Here is a 21,781-nt window from a genome sequence, read left to right as displayed (position 1 = left end):
ATGCTCCTTGCTCCGAGGCAGAGGCAGCGAGGCAGCGAGGCTCTGTGACAGCTGAGCACGAAGTGTGGGAGGTTTAGGTAGTACTCTTCTCCCCACAGGGGTAAATCATACTCTTAAATAAAAATTGGGCCGGTTTTTTGTTCGCCATTTTAGAATTTGCTTTTACAGAAGATTAAGCAAAGAGGGGACATTGCAGCCCAGCCAGCAGCTCTGAGATTCCATGCTGTCTTGATAAGAGCAGGCACATCCGCCTTGACGGTTCACACTATGCTGCAGGGCCCGCACGCAGCGAACACAGTTTTGTTTATTCTCTGGCTAGGCTCCTTGAGTGGGAGAAAGCGCATGCTCAAATGCCAGGACTGTTCCACAGGGAGGAGGAGGAGTTTTGTCCTCTGCGTTTTGGTTCAGCTGCAGCTTCCGGTTACTTCCTTTTCCGTTTTGCTCTATCAACTCCTTAAAAGTTATAGTTAGTGGTTAGTCCTCCATTGCAGCAGTTCGGCACCCAGACTACTAACACCAAAAGTTCAGATCTAGGCTCCAGCACTCAAAGGTTGGGTGTGCTCAGGCAAGTTGCTTGACATTTTGTGCACCGTGTTCGTTGGTAAAATGAGGGACAACTTGCACTTGCTTCAAGTGGCTGTGTGGATTTTAACGGGTTAATATTTGCAAAGAATATATAGGACAGTTTCGGGTGGATGGTGGATATTTTATTTGCCAATAAACACCTACTCCTTCCGTGGGAAGCTTAAAATTCATGAAGTGGGTTGTAAGTGTAGCAGCTTCTGCTGCAGGGAGCAGGTCCCCGAAAGCTATTGTGCATGTGTCAAAGCCCCAGTGTTCCAGAGCTGATTTTCATCCTCAGTTATGAAGGATTCTGTCCTTTTAAAATCTGAACTTTTTGAGGACCCCCATGTGTCCTGGAAAGTGTCCACTGGCTTTCATTAGGGTACCCCTGAACTGACCACAAGCTTTTTCTTCTATTGGAGTAAGTACGATCTTGGGATAGCTAATCAAAATTGGGTAAAATCGAACTTTTCTGGATCAGGGAGCTGGCATGTCTGAAGACAACCCTGTGGTTCAGTGATTGTCAACCTTTGTTATAGTCCTCGTGTGGTGGAGACTTCGTAACCACAACATTATTTCCCATGCTACTTCATAACTAATTTTGCTACGTTATGAGACGTTTTCCGAGGGTCTTAGGTGACTCCTGGGAAAGGGTCTGCCAACCCACCAGAAGTCATGACCCACAGGTTGAAAATCTGTGGTGTGGTTTCTCTGATATGAGAGTGAGTCGAAGGAATCACTTCGACTGTGGTGAGAGCTGGAAGGAGCCTGGGTCATCCTGGGTTAGTCTGGAACGGAAGTTAGGGCGGGGGGATCAGGAGCCGGAAGGAGTTAGTTGGTAAAGCCCTCTCTTGCTTCCCCCATTTCAGCTTGTGGAATCCTCCTTCAGAGGCTCAGGTAGAGGAACCTGGCTGAAGAGATTTACGAATACTGACTGCGTGCCTCTCAGTGAAGTGAGGTTTTTGCCATTGAATTTCTGAGAGAAGAGGCCAGAAAGGTCAGAACTGGAGAGATGATGAGTGGTCTCCTTTCTCTTTTTTTCATTTTTTTTTTTTTGGTTCTTTTTTTTTTTTTTCGGAGCTGGGGACCGAACCCAGGGCCTTGCGCTTCCTAGGTAAGCGCTCTACCACTGAGCTAAATCCCCAGCCCCTCCTTTCTCATTTTAACAGAGAACTCCAGACTCAGGTCTTCTCTGGAGGCATCAATGATGGTTCAGAAAACTTACCAGGATGGCCAAAGCTTAATTAATTAATTAATTAATCCCACGCATGTACAGAGGACAGCCTGTGGTTGGGTTTCCTCTCTCACCTGACGATCTTGGGGATCAAACTAATGTTATCAGGCTTGGTTGCAAGCATGCTTGCCCACCAGGCACATCATCGGTCCCTTTTAGAAAGTTTTATAGCAGGCAGTGTTAGGGGTCTCCTCTTTCTCTCTCTGCTACCTCACAAGTTCAAGTCCTAATCTCCAGTATTGAGGAGTATGAGCTTGTTTGGAAAAAGGGCTCTGCAGATACCACATGTTATGCCTAGACTCTTAGTTTTAGTGCTGATGGAAAGAGGAACTGTGCACATAGGCACATACCCACCCATGGGGAGGACAGTATATGAGCACCCACCATGAGAAGGGCAGTATATGAACACAAATGTGGATTTCAAGGTGGAAGCCCAGAGGCAATAACAATGGTCAGAAAACCACCAGAATCCAGAAGAGAACTAGAACAGATTCTGAAAGCCTCAGAAGGAATCTCCCTTGCTAAGATCTCGGTCTTAGACCTTTAGTCTCAAAACTGTGGGGCTACCTTTCCGCAATTTAAGCCATTCAGTGTAAGGTGTTGTTATATCAACCCTAGCTGAGCAATACTGATGGGAATGTTGGAGCTCTCTGAAAACGAGCAGAAGTTTCCTCCCAGGCTGACTGATCGGCCCTGACTATCCATACTGTCCTATTGTTACTGCCAATTGCATTTTATACAGAGGCCTGTGGTCTCATTCAGCTCCAGATTCTCCTATATTTATCCAGTGGAACATTGCCTTGCTGTTGCAGGCTGTGTATGTGGAGGCCAAGAATGAAGCTCTTTGTTTAGAAATTGCGTGGTGTACCTAAATAACAGCTATGAGCATATGGAGAACTTTCAAGCTAGAGGCATTTCAGAATTAGGCAAGGGAAGAGAGGCTTCATTTGTCAAAGACATTTCCTGCTCAAATTCATCACAATCTTCCCTGCAGCCCCCCTTCCGGCTCCCCTTTCCCAACCCCAAGTATATAAGAGGCTTTCTTAGCAGCGTAGGCCCAACAGGATGTTAGGAAAAGTGGGTTAAAAAAATAGTACACCAGATAAATGAAAAAACAAACAAACAAATCCCCAAACCAACCCTGTTTATAACATCAGAATTATAAAAAAAGCAGTGGATACGACATCCCTTTCTTGTTTGTTTGCTGGTGGACATGCTTTTAAGTGCATAAGAGCTGTACAGCAAAGGCTAGCCTTTAAGAGAATAACCTCGGTTGTTTCCTCTTAGGAAATTTAGGCATGAAATTCCACCTGCAAGCTTTTGATGCAGATTGCTAGACTGTTAGTGGTCCGTATGCTCGCACCCAATCTCTGAAGCAAACTGAGGCAAGTTCAAGGTCCACTCCAGGCCAGCTTGCTCCAAGGATAAGGTGGGGATAGCTCGCAGGGGTGATTTCCAGTTCAGGTTCCCTGAATTCTGGGTGTCTGGGCTGCCCAGCTCCCGCCGATGCACTACAGCTTCAGAGCTCTGGAGAAGCCTTTGGAATGAAAACATTCCACTGGCTGCCAGGGAAGTGGCGAGGAGGCAGTGAAGGAGCCAGTGAGGAGGCAGCTGCACTTGCTCGTGTGTGGGAAGGAGGTGACTGCTGGGTAGTTGGTATACTAGTTTCACACTCCATTTACGGGGTGTCCCACAGACTTTTCCCTTGTCACCCAAGCCACAGCCTGGGAAAGCGCCAGTCTTCCAGTTGCTTCTGGCATAGAAATTTATGGCTTCATGGTAGGTCTTAGTTAAAGAGAATTTTTAAAACTAGCCTTTTCAGGTTAGCATACAAAGTAATGGTTTCATTATCACATTCTTTTCTTCTCTTTTCTTTCCTTTTCGTGTACGCTCTTCGGTTGGTGGCTCAGTCTCTGCGCGCTCCCAGGGGTCCGGGTTAGTTGACGCTGTTGGTCTTCCTGTGGGGTTGCCCTCCCTTTCAGATCCTTCAATCCTCGCCCTAACTCTTCCACAGGACAATTCTTCCAATTTTATCCTTTTATTGGTTCTTTGTAAATTTCATATCATGCAGCCCACTCCCATTCATCTCCCCCTCCCCTGTACCTACCTTCCACCCTTGCAACCTTCCTCCAACAGAGGAAAAAAAACTCATTGTGGAAGCTGTATTGTGTCACACTGTGTCCCATGGTATAGCCTTTAGTCCACTTCTTTGCTTACAAATGTTCATTGCAGTGACTCATTGGTCTGGTCCAAGGCCTCTGACTTCTGCTACTCAATCAATTCTTACTGAGACTCCTCTTAGGCATTCTGTTGTTGCCCTGTGTCATGGAGATCCTGTAGGTTTGGATCTGTATGACTGGCCTCTTCATGCATTCCTGCAATTCATTGGTAGATGTTGGGGTGGGCCATCTTGGCGCCCAGGAGCTGGGCCTGGGAGGCAGCTGAGCTGGTCAGCCCATCTTTATGGTATTTTTGTATATGTGCTACACTTTTCCTCTTTGTTCCTCTCCCGTACTCCCTCCCATTTCCTGGGTCCACACCACCCCTGCCTCTCTAGCTCATTCCTTTTCTTTCCACAGTCAGACTATGTTGTCTTCTTTGAATGTGTTCCGTTATCCTATCTCCCTACCTCCCTAAAGATCTCTTCCTCTCCTTTTTACCATCACCTTTCCCTTTCATGACGCACGTGTGCATGCACGCACGCACACATACACACGCACGCACGGGTTCTTCATGTAAGCAAACACATGGGGTTTGCCTTTCTGAGCCTGGGTCTTTTCTCTTGACATAAAGATTATCAGTTGCATCTATTTTCCTGAAAACATCATGCTTTCATTTTTTGTCACCGGTGTGTGTCTGTATCGAGTTTTCTTTATCCATCCATCTGTTGATGATGACACCTAATCTGATCTGTATCACAGCCACTGTGAGTTCTATGCCTGTCATTATGCATATGCAAGTATGAGCTGAACTGGTTTCCTGCAGCAGCTTTGGAAGAGGAATTCTCATGTTCATATGTAACTGCAGATAGTCACCACAGTGATAACTGTGCCCAAGGATGTATGCATCCTTGTATAAAAATGGTCTTGTGCTTCCAAGGATGGCAACTTTTGGATACATCTTTTGACACTCTCTTTATAATTGCTACTTTGTAGCAAGATTTAGAACATAAAAATAATAGTCATAAATCCTAATGCTCATTTTAGAATGAGCTTCCCCCAAAATTGTGCATTGGAAATGCCCCCTCCAGAGCAGCAGCACTAAGGGTGACTTCTGTGAAGTGCTTAGGCCTCAAGGGCTCGGTCTTTAGGAATGGACTGGTGTGGATTTTAGAAGGGTTGGAGGAAGAGAGTTCAGATTTTTACTCTCACTTTCTCTTGCATGCTCTCTTGCCTTTTGCTGTGGGCTGGCACAGTAGGAGGGGCCACGCCAGAGGGGGAGCCCATTGACCTTGGATTTCTCAACATTTAGAATAGTGCTCTTAAAATTGTTAAATTACATTTATTTATTTAGCATATGCTCTTGTGTGTGTGCGTGTGTATATGTATGTATGTGTGCTCGTGCACTTGTGCATGCATACATGTGTATGCCATAGAGCATGCATGGAGGTCAGAGGACAGACTTTGCAGAGTCTTCTCTCCTTCTATGTGGGCTGTGGGGATTGAACTCATGTCATCAGGCTTGGTGACAGGCGCCTTTAGCTGCTGAGTTAAATTTTTTTGTTGTTTGTTTGAGACATCACATCACCATGTAGACCTAGACACCTGTAATGCACTAGGTAGAACAGGCTGGCCTTGAACTCACAGTTATCTACCTACCTCTGCCTCTCAGACACTGAGATTAAAGGCATGGGCCATCATGCCTATAACTACTAAACTTTCTTAAATCAGTGGCCTTGTTTTGAGCTTTCAGTTATTGAAGCACAACACAGGTATAATACCTACTGATACGGATACTTTTGGGGTGGTATGGTCCATATGAGAATGGAAATCATAAAGCATAAAACTAAAGAAGTCAATTTAGATACCATGTATTTAAGACCTACAGTGTACCAGGAAGCACACTATTCTTTATCATTTTCAGAACTTATCCTGAGTCACTGAAAAAGGGTCATTTATATGTATGACATGAAAAACCATATTAGAGTTTGCAGATAGCAGGAGGAAGGCAATTATTCAAAAGAAAAAAAATGAAATAAAATAAACCCAAAATCCAGCCAAACATTTTTCCGATTCATTGAATAGTCTAATCCCTGAATGTTTTCAAGGTCAAGATTCAACCTTGCTTAGAAATAATTGGCTTCTTGCCTCAAGTCAGGAGTTTGGCTTTAGAGCCAAGCATACTAATCAGAAACAGCTGTTGGAGAGCTTCATTGTCTCAACTCTACCACAGTGACTTATCAGCTAGTAAGACCTCAAATAAGTTTGCGCCATGGATGATCAGGAAGTTGAGCACTGGCTGACCATAGAGTTGAGCATTGGGTGACCTGGGAGTTGAGCAATGTGTGACCAGGGAGTTGAGCACTGGATGACCAGGGAGTTGAGCACTGGGTGACTGGGGAGTTGAGCACTGGGTGACCAGGGAGTTGAGCACTGGGTGACCAGGGAGTTGAGTGCTGGGTGACCGGGGAGTTGAGCACTGGTGATCTGGGAGTTCAGTGCTGTCTGCAGCAGGTAGTCCTGTGTTTCTTTTCTTTTCTTTTTCCATTTAAAGATGGTAAAGCTTTTCTCTAAGTTGCAATAGGAGAAATACAGGTTAGAACTCCCATAAGTAAGCACAAAGGAAACTTAAGAACTTCAGTGAGGTTCTTTCTATGGCAATAGAAGGACCCCACAACCCCCTAGAGAAGAAAATTTGTTCCTGTGTTTCCTTACATGTCCATCTGTTTATTGCCTGGCAAGAGTCACAGCAGGAATGATACCCAGCTTTTCTTGTGGTCAAAGCACTCCGCCATTTTGAATCACTCAGATTGGGGTTCATGAAGAATGCTGAAGGATAAAAGAGGTAAATGTCAGCTAACAATTGGTAAAAGAAAACTACAGATTAGGTACATGAATGAAATAGAAATTTAAGATTCAGAGATAGAAATCATGAATCATCAAATATCATTTACTTCGTGGTCTAATATGGTGGCTTAAGCTCTGGGTATCATGTCTACGTTGTAACAAGGAGAAAAGAAAGGCTATGAATATATATGGCATGGAAGCAGAAAGAGCTGTTCAGGGGGAATGGGAGGGCCAGGGCTGGAAAGATGACTCAATCGTCCGTGCTTGCATTTCCGTCTGGGAGAAGGCTCCAGTACGAATTGTTCTACACCCTGCTTGGACTTTCTCTGTGTTTCTCCAAAGAGCTTGACTTGATTTTGAAATCCCAACAGTAGTTATACTTTCAAAGATGCTAGAAACAGTCACTGGAGTTTTGGGGGTGGCCTGAGTTCCCAGGAGCACAGTGTCACTTCCAAAAGCAGCTTGATGGATTATCACACTTGGAGATGGTAGGGCTGCAGCCTGGGAAGTCTCTCTGGGTGATTTCTGTTGAATGTGATGGACTGTACTTTGAGCAGGTGTCTAGGGCAGCATGAGGTCTTGGCTTTTTGTACCATTAGCCTACAGATTTGATGTTCTGGGAATTATGGAATTCCAACTCTTTTTATTCATTAAAGGAAGACATGTTGCTAGTCTCTGTGTCTCAGAAAAACGTCACCGAAGCCCCTCCCCTATTTTGGAGCCGAGCGTTTTGTTTTTCCAGGAGATTTGAACTCAACTCAGATGCCACAGTGAGATGCCATGGATAGGGTGGCTTAAACCATACGCATTTATTCCTCATTGGTCTGGATGTTGGAAGAGGGAGATGTTGGGGATTTGGGCTTCAGCATGAGAATGTTGGGGTGACATATTCAGTCCCTTGACAGAGCATTTGTCTTATTAAAGATAGTACTGGTGGCCAATGCAAGGGTATTTCTTCATACCATCCTCAGAGCACTTGTGAGACCATGGGGCTGCTCCATTTCACCTCAGAGAGTTGTTTAATGGTTTTTCTTCAGTATAGTATCATAGGTGGAACCAGGGCCTTGTGAATATTAGGCAAGTGCTTTCCCACTGAGCTCGACCCTAGCCCTTATATTCTTTTGAATATATCTAATGTTTGATTGACAAGGGTCAGAGGAAAGAGATGGCTTTTTTTGATGTCAGGAATCCAGAGGTTGTTTTTCATTTCTATCCTTGTTCACTGATTTTTTCTGACCTTCAAGGCCATCTTTCTTCTTTTCCTCCATTGCTTCTATTAGTTACTTTTCTCTTACTGTGCTAAAACATCACGGCCAGAAGGAGCTTACAGAAAGATGAATTTATTTGAGCTAGAGGTTCTAGATGGAGAGAGAGAGTGAGTCAGTCTAGAGTCCACAATAGTCAGCAGAGCCCTGGTACTAAGCAACAGTCATGACAGAAGGAGTAGAAGGCTGAGAGATCATATTTTTACTAGAAAACATTAAGCAGAGAGAAAACCGGACCTAAGATGAGGCTGTGCACTCTCAAAGTCCATCCCCCGTGATGTACTTCCTTTAGCAAGGCTGCACACCTCCCTAACAGCACCACCAACTTAGAACGCAGGTCCAAACAATGGAGCCCACAGGAAACATTTCTAATTCAAACCACCATAGCCTACTTCACATCTCTAGCTTCTCACAACTGAGCCATCATATAATCGTCTATTTTTTAATAACTGCTAGGTGGGCTTCTCTATAATCCCCTCCAGAAGTCAATATCTGTCTATATAGCTCATGCGTTCCCAGGTGTTTGCAATCAGCCTGGGGTTCATGCCAACCTCTGAATGCCTTTAACTCCAAACCCTTTGGTGACTGTGTTCTCTTGGCATAGCTGATGGATGGCTAGCTCATCACCTGACTGCTTCTCCAAGGGACAGGCTCAGTCACCTCAGGCCTACTTACTAAAGAGGAAACATTTAGGCTCTGAGGAGAGAAAGGCATGATGGCCCCAGAGGTACGTTTTCTCCCCACGTTTTAGTAGATTAATAGAGCTGGCTCAGATGCTGGGGTTAACTACATTCTAGAACAGGCTGAGTCTATCCCCTGGCTCAAAAAGTTTCCTTTTCTTATTTTCTTTTCCTTTCTTCTTTTCCTTAGTAGTGAAAGATATTTTAAAATTTACTTTTATTAAAGCATATGCATAAGATTTAAAAATAACATATTATACATATCTAAACTTATGCATACTCAGCTTATCGATGGGTACTAGTAGCATTCCTTTCCCTATCCCTAGTTTCAATTAATTTCAACTCTTTTTTTACATCTTTCACTTACTTTATGGTTGCTAAACAGACACACTTCTGTTTTTTTGTTTAAAACTTTGATGACCTCATAAGTTTACAAGAATATGGCTGGGGGACTAATACAGAAGTATAGAAAACTTAGAATTTTTCTATTAAGAAAATGTCTAAAGCTCATTTTTTAGTTAAAAATGAACTTTAAATCATGAATATGTGTGTGTGTGAATATGTTCATGTGAGTGCAGGTACCCACAGAGGCAAGAAGAGAACACAAGATTCCCTGGACTTGGAGTTGTAGGCAGGTATGGGGTGCATGGAGTAGGTGCTAGCAACTGAACTCAGGTCTCTTGAAGCCTCGATGGTGAGCTTCTGACTGGTGAGCTTCTGACTGGTGAGCCGTCTGTCCAGCCCCCAGGGCTTGGACTTCTAACATTTGCTTGACAAGAGAATATTTAGGACTATCATTGTGTGGATGTTTTCTGCTCTATCAGAACCCTGACATACTGCATAGGAAAGGATTCTGCAGAGAAACAGAACCATAGGCCAGCTACGTAGCATCTATCTGTCCATCTCTTGGTCCATCTACCCATCTATCTATCCATCCATCTACCTATCTACCTACCTACCTACCTACGTTATCAGAAGTATTGAATCATATAGTTTTGGAAGTTAAGAAAGTCTTTATTATCTGCCATAAGGTAGAAATTTCAAACCAGAATAGTCACTGGTGTAGTTCTAAAGTCTGAAAGCTCAATAACGGGCAGCATAGATGTGAGTGTTGAGATCTGAAGGCCTAAGAGCAAAGAGTAGTAGAAGACTGATGCTTCTGCTCAAGCAGCTCAGTAGCTAGGACCTCCTTCTTTTCCCTATATTAATTTTATTATTTATTATTAATGTGTGCATGGTGTGTATGCATGGTGTGTGTGTGTGTGTGTGTGTGTGTGTGTGTGTGTGTGTGTGTCTAAAAGTCATAGAATAATTCAGGAAACATATTTTCTCCTACTCTATGTTCTGATTGAACACAGTGTGGCAAGCACTCTTCCTGGCTTACCAGCTCAGCACTCTTATGAGCCCTCACTCTTCTTTCCTATGTCTGTCTGTCTGTCTGTCTGTCTGTCTGTCTATCTATCTATCTATCTATCTATCTATCTATCTATCTATCTATCTATCATCTATCTGCCCTGGATGGCCTGGAACTCACTATGTATACCCACTTGGCCTTGAACTTGAATCCTGCTTCTGTTTCCCGAGTGCTGGGGTTAAAGATGTACATTACCATATTTGACACTTTTCTCTTGTTTCCAGGCCCTCAGAAGATTGGATGAGCATCCTGGGGGGGAGAGGCATCTGATTTCTTCGGCACCAATTCAAGTGCTTATCTCTCCTGCAGCACACCTAGGCACAGACAAAAGCATGCCTAAACAGTTTTCTGGTAAACTCAAGGCCTAGTTAAAATGACACGTAAAAGTGACATAAAAGTACTGTAGGTGTTTACACTTTTCTATATTATTATCATCCTTTTGGTGCCTTAAAAGTCCTTTCAGGCTGAGAGAAATTGCTCCTTCTAGGGCTAATGACTCTGAGGTAGCAAAGAATGCAACAGACAGTATGCCTTTGGTCTGCAAACTGTCAGCCCACAGCTATAACTCATCTATGTAACCCATCTTCTTTAAGATGCAATATCCTTCTATCTTGATAACCCCACAGACATGAACCAGACAGCTACATTCTGTCTCTATAAGCCCAAATCTTGTTGAACATTTTCAGTTTAGTGGTGGCCGGTTACACACTCTGCTCTAGCTTGTCGTTCCTGAGGAAATCCCCAGAAGGCTCTGACTCAAACTTACTTGTTCTGTTCCCTGTCTCCTTGTCCTGCTGGTGGCGTTTTGCATAAGGCCACATGGCCTGCTGTTCCTCTTGTGTAGAGGACTAATGAATGTCATGGAATTGGTAGTCCCAGATCACTTTGGTGACTGTACTTGACTGATTGTCACAGAAGAATTAATAGCAGCTGACCATGAACTTGGGGTTCTGTCTATATAACTGGAGCTCCTGGGACCATGAGAACTCGGGGAACTGAGTGCCTGTTGGTACTTCTCCACCTGTCATCATCCCATCTCTCAAACAGCTTGTTATTATTATTTTTTTAAAATCTGGGCCATGTAGCATAAGTGTTTTTGAAAAATCACTTCCAAACTTTTGTGATTAAGCCCTCTTGTCTTTGAGAACAGGTAACTCTCTCATGACACATCACAAAGCAGTAACGGGTGGTGGGACCCTTGCGTTCTTCCCACTTAATAAATTTCCTATGAATAATTGAAGCTTGCTGAATTAGTTTGGCCACGGAAGCTTCTTCTTCCTTTGCTGGGAATACAGCCAAAGCGGTATATTAAAAGATGTGCACATATGCTCTTGTGGAGCAGACTCCCTGGCGGAAAGCAAAGAGTGGAGGAGTTAGGAAGATACAGAAGAGCAGGAAGCAGAACTGGAGAAAGAACGTACAGGAAGGTTCCAGCAGATTCCTTAAAACAAGGGCAGCTCCCTTCCTAGGAGAGGATGCAGCCCTTTTCTTTTGCTGATTCAACCGAAAGGAACACATTCTGGTGGGAAGGAGGGACGACATAAGGAAAGCTGAGCCCACACTTGGGGTAGCAATGCTTCATCCACATCTCTTCCGTGTTGGTAGGACCTCTCCTGCCCACACAAGAACAGGACCAGTTTCTGTGTAGCCAGACTGAGATTGGAGATAAACTGCAGAGACATGTCTTTTTAGTCTATTCAGCTGACTTGTGTAGGGGACTGATGTATTATAAAAAGATAAAGGAGGGGGAGACATGTTCCATACAGGTAGGGTGAGGTATGGGGACAGAGGGCTGCAGGCCCATGCTGAGATACCCTTCGTGTATAGAATAGAGTTTATTCAGGGCATGGGGAGGAGAATTAAGAGGATAGTAGGGGTAGAGAAAGGCAGAGAGAGAGATGGAGAGAGAGAGAGAGAGAGAGAGAGAGAGAGAGAGAGAGAGAGAGAGAGAGGTAGAGAAGTAGAGGCCTGACAACATAAGCACGTGGAGAGAGAGTGGGGGAGGGAATGGGGAAAAAGGGGAGAAGGGAAGGCAAGAACAAGAGCAAGAGAACAAGCAAGCGAGGAGGGGGCAAGCAGCCCCTTTTATAATGAGTCAGGCACTCCTGGCTATTGCCAGGTAACTGTGGGGGCAGAGCTTAGACAGAATGCTAACAGGAACATTGGGGGCAAAGGAATACTGCATGAATAGCTTGCAACATTCGGGTCCTGCTTCCTTGAGAGGTCAGGTAACATTTTGGAGGCAGTCCTGAGGAATGGAAAAGGGGGTGCAGGTGGGCCTAAGGAAAGATAGATGAGGCTCACAAATCTGGCATGCCCAGTTACTCCAAGACTTTGGGCAAGTTCTACTATCAACATACCAAATGAGAGAAGGGACTTTGATTCCTGTAGGAAGGCAGTGTAATAACAGACAAACAAATGGAAAATTTTAACAAAGATGACAAAAAGTATCCAGGGCTGTGAGAGTATTATGGGGAGAGGTAAGCCAGGTAAGTTTTTCATGAGTGTTATAAGAGTGAGACAGATACACAGACACAGAGACACAGACATACACACAGACACAGACACACACAGACACACACAGACACACACACACACATAGACACAGACACACAGAGACACAGACACACAGAGACACAGACACACACACAGACACACAGACACACACACAGACACACACACAGACACACACACAGACACACACAGACACAGACACACACACACACACACACACACACACACACACACACACACACACACACACAGATGCAAACACACTGCATGCAGAGCTGTTAAGGAATCAAATGAGGGCCGAGAAGAGGAAAAGGCCAAGGATTTAGGTAGATGAGCCTGCTTTGGGTTGGGTGGTTGGATGAGGCCTCTGAGGAGGTAATGACTGAGCTGACAAACCCAGAAAAGCACTTGACTTTAGACAGGGGAAAGGGCATTCAGTCTGGGCAGTGATAAAGAAATAGAGAGATGTAACTTTTGGATAATGCCTATCCAAGAAATCATGGTGCTGTGTGACACTACTCATGGCAAGAACACTCACCCCAGATAGGGAAGCAATGACAGACCAAACTTGTAGGAGGCACAGCTCACAGAAAACATTAGAAAACCCCAAATTGTTAAACATGTAGGCTTTTTATTTTTCTTCAAGGGAAGAAAATGACTGATGTCTTTTCATCCAGAAGACTGGAGTTATGGTGTCTAAGAGCTTTCTGGAATCCTTCAAAATCATGAGCATTGTTTAGGCCCTGTCTTAGGGTGTCCATTATCATCATGGCGGGAAGTATGGCAACATGCAGGCAGACATGGTGCTAGAGGAGCCAAGAGCTCTACATCTTGATCTGAAGGCAGGCAGAAGAAGACTCTCTTTTGCAGGCAGCTAGGAAGAGGCTCTCTTCCATATTGAGCCTAGGACCTCAAAGCTCACCCCCACAGTGATGCATTTTCCCCAACAAGGCCATGCCTCCTAATAGTGCCACTTCCCAGGGGCTAAGCATATTCAAACCAGTACAGGCCTGTACCTCGAGCTTTGTCTCTCAGTGAATAGAGCCATCCTTATATATTTTCCATCAATAAAATCTATTCTTGTGCTTATTATAAATCCTTCCGCTTTAGGCTCTTAACCTGAGCATTGCTTATGGGTCAAATAGAACTCATTCTTATTGTAAAGGTCACAGGTGCTTTACTACTTCAGAGAGAGTTTTGATGTAGTCATCCCTGAAGCTTTGTTTTAATAATTATCACATGGAGACTTCCCCCCCAAATTTTACTACGTTTAAATGTGTAAGAAAAATAAACCGTGAAGACAGACTCTGGGAGTTTTTGATCCAGCACCTGCTAAAACGGTGCTGACCTATTTCACTCTTTACTCCCCACAGATCTTTTCCCTGCTGACTATGACGCTTGCAAGGCCCCCAGCACAAAGTGAGGATACTATTAAAGTCCAGTTTGATAGTTGCGTTACTTATAGTAGGAGACATGATCCAAGGACAGATGCATTGCCAAAAGCTGGAAACCTGAAGCTCAGGGTACCACCCTCAGCCAGCTCAATGGATGAGAGAATGCCTTTCAGGTCCCCTTCTAGACATCTCAGCTGTTCTCTGCTTATTTTGGGTCACTTGGCAGGTATGAGCTTGTCTGAGAGAGTGTCTCAGCAGTCCTTACTGTTTCTATAATAAATTTAGAGAGGGAGGAACATAATTGATCTGGTCAATTTCAGTAACTTCCTGAAAGTTGCTGAGTTGCTTACTTTCTGAGTTATAGGCACTTCCCTGCAGTTTTACCTCCCTTTAGAACATCCTGAGTCTTAACAAGCTTCCTTCCAATATGGAATTTTTCCCCCCCTCAGGAAATTGCTATATAACACATGAGTTATTAAAGAAAAATTCCTGTGCCAGATGTGGTACAGCTTCCAACTTGTTATTGGTAAGGGAGCCCCAGAGATGCCCACAAACAACACACACTATTACTATTCCTTTTAGGTTCCACCCAGAACTTGATGGTAAGGCCCTGTTGCTGGAGACATTGCCATAGGTAAATCAAGCTGGAGTTGCACTGAAGATTATTGGGTTTACTGGATAGCCTTCACAGATCTAGAATACTATCCAGAATATACCACTGGGTGAGAAAACTCATCTATAGTTTACTTAGCGATCTATCAGACAAATATGTCCTCCAGGGCAATGGTAGTGTGAATGTCGGGAGGGTAAACAACTACTTCTGATTGGATTTGAGGCCCTCTCCACAGGAGGGAATGGTACTGTAAATCTGGTCAAGAGCTAGTGGCTGGATAGATTATAGGCTCTAGGGAAAGATCATTGCTTTTGTTTGGCTAACAGGCTATATGGGCAAACTATTTTCTAAGTAGTCATGTTTCTATCCATGGGTTAGCGTTGGACCCAGTCTTCATCAGGGAAACTTATGACTACAGTGAATAGTAGCTAATAACTACTCATAATTGGTCAAAGACCTAAGAATAAATGGTGGTGCTGTCTTAGGGTTTCCTTTCTGTGAAGAGACACCATGACAAAAGCAACTCTTATAAGGGCAAACATCTAATTGGGGCTGGCTTACAGTTTCAGAGGTTCAGTCCATTATCACCGTAGCAGGAAGCATGGCAGCATGCAGGTAGACATGGGGCTGGAGAAGGAGATGAGAGTTCTGCATCTTGATCCAAAGGCAGCAAAAAGACTAGTATCCTCAGGCAGCTAGAAGGAGGATCTCATTGTTTATCCCCTCAGTGATACACTTCCTCCCAGAAGGACACACTTACTCCAACAAGGCCATACCTCCTAATAGTGCCACTTCTTGGTCAGTATTTAGTGGGACAGCTGTATCACCCCTCCCCTTCCCAAAAGCTCAGAGGACATCATGGAAGAGGAGAGCCAAAAGACAATAAGAACTGAGTTTGTGGAGATGTGAAGAGAAATGATGTATTCTGGATCTGTCATAGCTCACGAATTCTCTGCAGCTGTGGTTATCTACATATGACCTTCGGAAGATTGGGCCCCTCCACATTTCATCATGGGTGACTCCACCCCCCCAAGGAACTATTAGCAATTAATGTTTATCTAGGAATAGATGCCATTTTCTTCAGCTATTGATACATTTCTTAGTTATTGATAAGTTGCTCTTGTTCCTACAAATAAATTCGTACTCATGTTTGGGCAGAGAACTCCAAACTCTGTGGGCTTCGTTCAGACAAAGGCATGAAATTGGGAACCGGACTTGCTGAGTGAGAATAAGGGTTCCAGAGAGCTTGAAGGGGCTCGAGACCCCATATGTACAACAATGCCAAGCAGCCAGAGCCTCCAGGGACTAAGCCACTACCTAAAGACTATACATGGACTGACCCTGGACTCTGACCTCATAGGTAGCAATGAATATCCTAGTAAGAGCACCAGTGGAAGGGGAAGCCCTGGGTCCTGCTAAGACTGAACCCCCAGTGAACTAGACTGTTGTGGGGAGGGCAGCAATGGGGGGAGGGTTGGGAGGGGAACACCCATAAGGAAGGGGAGGGGGGAGGAGGATGTTTGCCCGGAAACCAAAGAATTATTATTAAGTATTAAATAAATTAAAAAAAAGGGTTCCAGGAAGAGAAGGAAGAGGAGAGAGGAGCTTGGGTGTTTGTGTGTGAAAGTGATTACAATTTATTATATACATGCGTGAAACTGTCAAACGATAAATTCATCTGTGCTGTTGTTTCTGACCCTCTCTAAGTCAGGAATACAAAAGTACTCATTTCAGAGGGTTGTGCAAAGACAGTAAGTCTGAGTGTAGAATACTTAGCCCGGTGTTCAGCACCAAGTGAGCTCAGGGCATGTTGGCTATTATTATTAGTATTTGTGAAAAGCTGGCTTGAAAGCCGCTAAGCCTATCTCATTCTTTTTTTTTTTTTTTTGGTTCTTTTTTTCGGAGCTGGGGACCGAACCCAGGGCCTTGCGCTTCCTAGGTAAGCGCTCTACCACTGAGCTAAATCCCCAGCCCCCGCCTATCTCATTCTAACATCCCTGATTAAAAATAATCTTTATTTTTGAGAACTTTATATATATATGAAATATATGTGAATAATGAAATAAGAAAATACTATCTCCATTTCCCTTCATAACCTCCTCAACGTGTCCTTTAAAACTTTATCTCTCTCTCTCTTTGATAACTCATTAAATCTGGTTAGTGATACATGTGTATGTGTGTGTATGCGCGTGCACATGTGTGGATGAATGTCTACCCATTGGAGCATGAGAAACCTACCAGTGGCCACAATCAAAAAAGGACAATTCTTCTCCTGTAGAAATCATCCATTGTAAAAAAAAATCACCTCATGAAGAGGTGAGATCTGGATACTGTCTACCCCATCTATGCTGGAATTGTGACCATCTTGGTCTTATGGAGGTCACTATGAAGGCATGGTTGTATTAGCCATATTGTGGCCAGAAGACAGAGTGTACCTTCCCATCCTCCAGCTCTTCTGTCCCTTCTGACTTCTCTTCCACAGTGTTCCCTGAGCCTTGGTGGTGGATGAGTTAACATTGATGTCCCATTTAGGACTGAGCACCTGGTCAATCATTCTCTTCATCTCTTTACTGACTAACATCTGCTTTCTGTCCTGAGGGTCTCACCTTCATGGACCAGTGTCTGCGATTGCTGAATGTGAGATCCAAGCCAGAAGATTCATGACAGACACCCAGGGAGGCTTGTATACTCATCCTTTCTGTTCTCTTTCTCATCTCCTGGGAGATATCTTGCTCCACCAAAGCCCATGGCTCCAGGTAGGATGACTCTCCTCTGCATTGCAGGGTTCTTTATTCTTCTATCCTCTCAGACTAGAGATTTGCAGATGTTTCCTATTGTTACTAACCCACAAGTACTATCTGGGTTCCTTTAATTGTCCACATCTTGATAGTTTCTTTTTATAAATAGTGTTTTTGTTCTTTTTTTTTTTTTTTTTTTGGAGCTGGGGACCGAACCCAGGGCCTTGTGCTTCCTAGGCAAGCGCTCTACCACTGAGCTAAATCCCCAACCCCATAAATAGTGTTTTTTTACAGCACATTTACCATGTATTTCCTATATGACCTTTCCCATATACTATGATAAATTTGTCAAAAATGTGTTCTTGCTATAGGGTCCTAGTGAGTTAAATATAAGAGCATGTCAGTATGTGTCATGGTTATAGTTATAACGTGAAATGCCTCCCATATGCTCATGCACTTGAACACTTGGTCGCCAGCTGGCCGCTCTGTTTTAGGAAGTTGTGGAACCTTTGAGACATAGGACCTACCTCATGGGCGTAGGCCAGTGTTGGAGAGACTTAAGGGTGATACCCTGGCTCTGTTTTGGGTCTCATTCTTTACTTTCTGATCTGAGAAGATATAAGGAGCCACTGCCACACGTTCCTGCTACTGGAACAAATGCCCATGCTTCTCCAGTGTGATAGATTGTGATCCTCTGAAACCATGAACCCAAATAAATCCTTCTTCCCTTAACTTGTCTCAGTTAAATTTTTTGTCATAGTTAAGAGAAAAGTTACTCACATAGTCAAAAAGTCCCACGGTTATGAGATGACCCACTTGGGCACATATTTAAACATTTCTGAAACCAGGATGAGATTTTTTTTCCAAAATGGTGATATTTCATTTGATATCAGTGAAATTATCTGTACGTGTGACTACAGTCATTGCTGGTCGATGTTTTAAATTCCTCATTTTGATTATGTTCATTGTTGGTTTACTCCTGTTCACAGTGTTTTTAGAATGTTTACATAATGATTCAGCAATTGTGTACACAGAGGTATGAGACAGAGCACTGAACTGGGTTTAGATGTCAGTGAGGTGAATATTTACCTTGGTCAGATTGGAGGCAATTCCACGATTATAAAGGGCTTTATAGGAATGAAAGATGCCCTTGTGAGGCTGGCACTAAGTGATGGGTATTGCTAAGTATGTGATAAAGGAGTGCCCCCTATAGGACAAATAAAGTAACCATCTACAATAGGAGACCTTAGATGTCATGAACTAAACCACAGAGATTTTAAAGAAGAAGGAATTGTACCACCAATTGGTAAGTGTTTTATAGTTCTAAGCAGTACTTACCAAGCTGGTGTAGCCTTTAAATTGTAGGCATCTCAGAGTCTTTGAAAATGTAGAATTTCCTAACATATATCTTCTGCTCCCCAGCAAATTTATTGTCCCCAGTTCTCCCTCTCTGGAGAGTTTGGAGAGAGTCAAATAATGCCTTAGCAGGAGGATGTGTTTCTCAGCTCGGCCTCTTCTATGATCCCGTATACTCTCTCAGTCTGGAGCTGAGTGGAACTTTATCTCTGGGGATGGGTTGGAGGGATTCTCATGCTTCCACAAGCCTGGAGCTTCTGAACGAGTGGCTGGCATAGAGTAGAGACAGGCTGCTTCCCACAGAAGGCTCTCTTTATTATGGGTCCTCCAGTTTTGGATGATTAGCTGAGGATAGGCTAACATGTTTCTAGAAAGAAACTAGGGTACAACCAAATAATTTTCTGAAGGGGGCCCATATGGCTCATGGTACTACTGCTGTTCTCCTTCAAGCTCCTTATGCCCAGTACCATTGTGTTGCTTGGCCCTACCCATCAGTTGACGAGGCTTTCTAGCAAGACTTTTCTCTCAGTTGTGGGCTATGAATCCTTTGCACTCTATTTAAAAAAGAGTTGTAAGTCATTACGTATACATTACTTTCCAAAGTGAAAAATGATCTTTTTGGGTGTGTCTGTATTTCAAAGGAAACTTTGCCTTTCAAATACATTCTTCCCAGTATCCCATGTGTTGATGGAGAAATGGTTTCATCATGGACTACATTTGTGAAGACAAATTTAGAATTCTGTCTTTAAGATTGTAAAAAAAAAAAAGCTTAAATAGGATCTAAAGCAGATGCAAAGATTCTGTATCTGTAGACGTTGCTTCACAGATGCGTGTTCTAACTCCGCAGCTGTTGCCCTGGATTCTCTTTTGCCAAGTGCTCCTCAATGTCTCCCTTTCTACATTTCCCCATATGTCACCTGGCTTTCGGCTGTCTGCACCACACATTTCCATGCTCAGTACCTCAGTTGAGCTTATCTACTGAAGGAGAGGTCTCAGATGAGGATCAGAGGGAGGAAGGATGGAGAGAAGGGTCATCCTGTGGCTCCTTTCTGGTTGGCTGTACCAACTGCTGTATCCTTTTGTGGAAGGTCAGCAGACTTCCCAAGATGATTTCTGCACCCTCTCTCTTTAGGTTATGCAACTCCTCCCCTATTTTGGTCAGCCCACTTCATAATAGTTCTATGATGCCAAGATTGACAAGCGTTTCTATTCTCTCCCTCACTCAGTTTTATAAGAAAACCCTCTAGAGCCTCTTTTTTATTTATTTGATTTTTAAATATGCATTGGTGTTTTACCTGCATGTATGTCTATGTGAGGGTGTCAAATTCCTTGGAAAAGGAGTTATAGACAATTGAGAGCTGCTGTGTGGGTGCCGGGAAATGAACTTGGGTCCTTTGGAAGAACAGCCAGTACTCTTCCCCCCCAACATAATATTTTTCTTGATTATTTGGAAATTTCATACCATGTACCCTGATCATACTCACTTCCCTGTCCTCTGACATCTGCTACCTCCCAGTTTGTGACCTCCCCATCAAAGAACAAGAATAAGAAGAGAAAAGAGGAAGAGGAAGAGGGAGAAGAGGAGGAGGAAGAGGAAGAGGGAGAAGAGGAGGAGGAAGAGGAGGAGGGAGGAGAGGAGGAAGAGGGGAGGAAGAGGAAGAGGAGGAGGAGGAAGAGGAAGAGGGAGAAGAGGAGGAGGAGGAGGAGGAAGAGGAGGAAGAGGAGGAGGAGGAAGAAGAGGAGGAGGAGGAAGAGGAGGAGGAGGAGGAAGAGGAGGAGGAGGAGGAAGAGGAGGAGGAGGAGGAAGAAGAGGAGGAGGAGGAGGAGGAGGAAGAGGAGGAGGATGAGGGGAGGAGGGGAGAGGAGAAGGAGGAGGAGGAAGAGGGGAGGGAGGGGGAGGAGGAGGAGAAGAAAGGAAGAGGAGGAGGAGGAGGAGGAGGAGGAGTTGGAGGAGGGAGAAACAAGTTCATTTTGTGCTGCTCATATACTTACTGGAGTATGGTCAAACTTCCAATAAAAGAAAACTGGTCCTTCCCTACCTGCACCCCTATCAGAAGCTGTCATTTGCTGAGAGCTACACTTGAGCATCCTTATCACAATTTCTCTTCAATGCAGTCAGTGCTCTTAACCAGTGAACCATCTCTCCAGCCCATAGGTTTTATTTTTGATATTATAATTACATAATTTCCCCTTTTCTTTTTCCCCAGGTACCTCTCACCATTTTAAATCCATTGCCTCTTTTTCTTTTCTTTTCTTTTCTTTTTCTTTTTTTACAATTTTTAAATTTTTTATTATATATTTCTTTACTTACATTTCAAAGATTATTCCCCTTCCCGGTTTCCTGTCCATAAGCCCCCATTCCCTCCCCTCCCCCTCTGCCATATGGGTATTCCCCCTATAAATCCCCCTTATTGTCCTCCCTCATATTCCCCTGCACTGGGGGTCCAACCTTGGCAAGACCAAGGGCTTTCCCTTCCACTGGTGCCCCAACAAGGCTATTCTCTGCTACATATGCAGTTGGAGCCCTGAGTCAGTCCATGTATAGTCTTTCGGTAGTGGTTTAGTCCCTGGAAGCTCTGGTTGGTTGGTATTGTTGTTTTTATGGGGTTGCAAGCTCCTTCAGCTCTTTCAGTCCTTCCTCTAATTTCCCCCAAGGGGGTCCTATTCACAGTTCAGTGGTTTGCTGCTAGCATTGACCTCTGCATTGGACATGCTCTGGATGTGTCTCTCAGGAGAGATCTATATCCAGTCCCTTTCCGCATGCATTTTTTTAGCTTCATCAATCTTATCTAGTTTTGGTGGCTGTATATATATATAGGCCACATGTGGGTCAGGCTCTGAATGGCCATTCCTTGAGTCGCTGCTCTAAATTTTCTTTCCATATCCCCTCCTATGAATATTTTTTCCCCTTTTAAGAAGGAGTGGGAGCATCTGCATTTTGGTCATCCTTCTTCTTGAGCTTCCTGTGGTCTGTAGATTGCATTATGGGTAATTTGAGCTTTT

The 21,781-nt window shown here is 43.9% G+C and overlaps 1 long non-coding RNA gene across 1 annotated transcript in view; it reads left to right on the top strand.

Annotated features, from left to right (window-relative positions):
• The first annotated feature begins 428 nt into the window (after positions 1–428).
• Positions 429–21,781, top strand: part of LOC147996062 (uncharacterized) — a 151,920-nt gene continuing 130,567 nt past the window's right edge. The window contains exons 1-2 of the long non-coding RNA XR_015670633.1: positions 429–565; positions 1,434–1,561. This is a non-coding gene — a long non-coding RNA (uncharacterized LOC147996062). The remainder of the gene's footprint in view (positions 566–1,433; positions 1,562–21,781) is intronic.

This window comes from Rattus norvegicus, chromosome 2 (genome assembly GCF_021556685.1).
Source record: "Rattus norvegicus strain SHRSP/BbbUtx chromosome 2, alternate assembly SHRSP_T2T, whole genome shotgun sequence".
In the NCBI taxonomy this organism is placed as follows: Eukaryota; Metazoa; Chordata; class Mammalia; order Rodentia; family Muridae; genus Rattus; species Rattus norvegicus.
This window is presented reverse-complemented; position numbering and strand designations above follow the sequence as displayed.